This window comes from Cibotium barometz, chromosome 11 (genome assembly GCF_041138505.1).
Source record: "Cibotium barometz isolate CiBa-2024 chromosome 11, ASM4113850v1, whole genome shotgun sequence".
NCBI lineage: Eukaryota > Viridiplantae > Streptophyta > Polypodiopsida > Cyatheales > Cibotiaceae > Cibotium > Cibotium barometz.
The window spans coordinates 21,034,499-21,038,219 of record NC_141056.1 but is presented as its reverse complement, the minus strand read 5'-3'; positions in this window follow the sequence as shown (position 1 = coordinate 21,038,219).

Genomic DNA, 3,721 nt, shown 5'->3' with positions numbered 1-3,721 from the left:
TCATCAAGATCTATTTCCTTGCATCCATACCTAGCCCAATGCAAGAATATATATTCACTACTCCCAAACTTGACTCATTGCCCATGAAACTTGAGGAAGCCTCTATAATAGCCACCATAGTAGACTTGGACCGAATCTAACTATGGAGTAAATCACTGGCTCATTCTCTAGTTATGCATCAAATGTGATCTCTTCCATGCCTCAATCCTTGTGGCACACCACATCATGACTTTCATCATCATCATCATTTTTAAAATCATGACAAGTCCACCTCTTCTCCTAAAAATCATCTCTTTCACAAGGGATCTACACACATCAAAATAATACTAACATGTGTGGTAGCAATTAATTGGACTCACTCACAACCAATTAGTATCATGTGAATGCTTCAACAAATCAACTCTCACACGTATGATACAAGCAAACACAATAACCTAAATCCATGCAAGCATATATTAAACATCAAGTATTAAATAGAATCACCCATGATACTAGGCTAAATACAATGACACACCATTGCATCTTAAAGAGAGTACATGTCACATTAACATTCCCTCTTGCTTGGATTGTAACTGACCTCAGTTGCGTGACTATTGATATGAGTGGATAAGCTCCGGATATTGACAAAAAAATCATTCAGGCATCCAGCTAGCACCGTTAATTGGATGGTCTGCTAATGGTTAATGATTGAATCTAGAATAAGTTCTTCTTATTCATCAACAATCAATGAATGTTCTTCATAAACTAGATGGGAAGGTAGAGGTAAGTAAGGTTATTAATCTTTTTAATTATCTTGATTGGTCCATAACATCTCGGTGCCGATTTCACAACTAGATGCTTCTCTATGCTTTGTAAGCACTTCTTTTCAATCCTTAAAAGTACATAGTCACCTTCTTTAAAAGATATGTCTTTATGTTTCTTGTTTTCTTATTTAGCATAACATTCTTGTGCAAAATAAATAGCCATATATACGTCTAGGAGAATAGAATCAAAATCAATAGTGAAATCATCAACCACCTGGATCTAGGAAGAATACAAGGATTCAGGCATGGGAGCAACCAAACACGCATTAAGGAGGTTCTTTTCCCGCATGTGTATCCACATAAGGAGTTGAAGTTAGAGGTTTGGCCCCTCCAGATCTTCCTCAACATAGACCAAACTGTAAGTTCGATACATTAAGTGTAATCTATTCTCAATGGAAACATCTATTCTAACATGTGCTTGTTTGTTGTGTAGATGTATATCCCTCAACATACATAGAATGGCAACCATTTGAATCCATAATTGGTGTTTTTGATGTTGTGCATGGTTATATTGGCAAACAACAAGACAAAGGTCGTTCTACAAAATTGTTTACCGAAGGCAAGCACATCCTTTTACGACCACTATTTTGATATTATGCATGGATAGGTAGCTTTTGGCACCTTGAGGAAGGCTCCTCTCCCCGAGTTCACAAGTCCAGAATAAGAGTAATCAAGTGTAACAATAAGCAAAAGTTATCGGGCAAGGATCTTCCAACAAGAGGTGTAATGCAATCTAAAATCTCAAATTACAGCAAGAATTGTTCGAGTAATAGTCACAAAATGCCGGTGACAATATTCGTTGATTTCTTTGTGAATACATGAATAAGAATTACAAACACAATGTCGGTGTGTTAAAATTTGCAAGAGGAAGATGTGCTTGAAATCCTTGATGAAGGATGGGGCACAAAGAAAACAAACAATGTCATTTTTTCTATTGTTATGAAAACAATGACATTGGCTTACAACTATGTAATGTGTAGTGAGAATTTTATCACGTCTTTCTACTATAGACATATGCATAGAATCCATAGCAAGCTTGTGCCAATCAATCAAGACATGGATAAATTGGATGCAAACCCTCTTATTGATATTGAAGTCAAATTCAATGATGAATCGATTTCAATAGTCACCATTGCTGAGAATTGCAGCCTTCACTAATTAAGAGAAGGTCTACTTGGTGAAAGCCATTCAGATTTTCCATCCAAATTTTATTTTAAAATCCAAAACAAGAAGGTGATTCAAGGCATGAGAGATCCATACTGTGTAAAGATCTTCAAGACACACATGTGGTCCTAATATGTAAACCATGATTACATAGTCTATAATGCAAATGGTTAAGCTATTATGGCTAAGAAAATAACTATGGGTTTCCTTTTGTTATAGAATGTGGCACATCACTACAGTGCTGATTTTGGAGAATCTGTCTCTTTTATGGATCTATTTTACTAGGTCCTTCTCTTCGCTTGATGATTATAAGAAGCAAGATTGAAAATTTTGTACCTCCACACATCCTTGAGAGGTGGAACTATTATAATTCTAAACTAATGAGTAGATATTAAACTTTACTAAATATCTTCTCTCTCTCTCTCTCTCTCTCTCTAGTAAGGGCACGAAGAAAGTCTTTTGTTCTTGTAGTAGGAAATTAGATTTTTTCATATGACATTAAATTATATCTCCATCTCTACCAAGCCTTATCCTTTTTGTTATGAGATAATTGATTGACTCCAAATTGAAACCAAAGTAGCTCCTTTTTGCCATAGTCAACGAGCACATTTGGATCCTTGATCCCACATGAGAATGCATATGCAGTGTAAGCTAGATAGTATTTACTTCTTAGGAAGCAAACTCCGAGTCCTTGACCAAAAATATGTAACGCTAACTGTTTCTCTAGAAATATCACCTTGTCTACATTCCACCTCATAGGATATCCCCGGAGGTACCTAGAAAGTACTTCAATTGCAAACAAAGGGAAACTGGCATTGTCCTTCAAAAACTTTACATGGAATATGAGTGTCTATGGGAATTTGATCAACCTGATATACTAACCCAATGTAGAATCCTTCCCCAATCTTGCTACATAGGAGCCTTTGGCAAGACGACGAGCACTACAGAGCACTACAACACAATGTTGTCAATGAAATGAGTAAACATTGCATAAATTTTGTGAATGAAATGAGTAAGTACTTGATAATTCACACACCTTTTGATTTTCCGTAGGAATAAGAATATCATTGGTCCAAATGTTCACAAATGAAGTGTTCTCTCGGATTGAAGAGTATTGGGAAACTCCAATGTTCAGCCTTCACTGAATACCATGGAATTCCAATGTTCAGCCTTCACTGAATACCATGGAATTCCTCCTTGGTCAGAAGGTTGGCTTTATAATTAGCTGCATCCCTAAACATAATGCTAAGTATAGAGATAGCATTACGAAATTCCTTGTCCTTTTATGTTTGAGTCCATGAGAAGGTATTTATCCATATGGACCCCTACATAGCCTTCATCTGCCTCTAGATCTGAGCGATGATTGCTAGACAGTAATCCTCTCTATTTTGAATAGTGCTTGAATATCACTTATGAGGACATACTAGTTGTCACCAAAAGGAATGTGGGGAGGGCAACCATGGGAGCACCCCCAGTTTCCTCTTCATCCTCATTAACAAAGATAATACTGTCTCTCCGAAGTGCATTAATATTCAATTGTTTGCTTAAGATCTTCTCTTCTGCCAAGTTTATTTTCTCTTCCAACTCTTTACCATCATCATCTTTGGCGGCAGGAGGTGTCTTGACTGCTGTCTCCTTACCTTCAGCATCAGCTGCTACTTTATCATCATCATCTAGAAGGACATGTAGGTAGCAAATAAACCATGTCATAGTTCACAAGATTGCATTTGTGGCTATGGATTGGGTATCTTTTC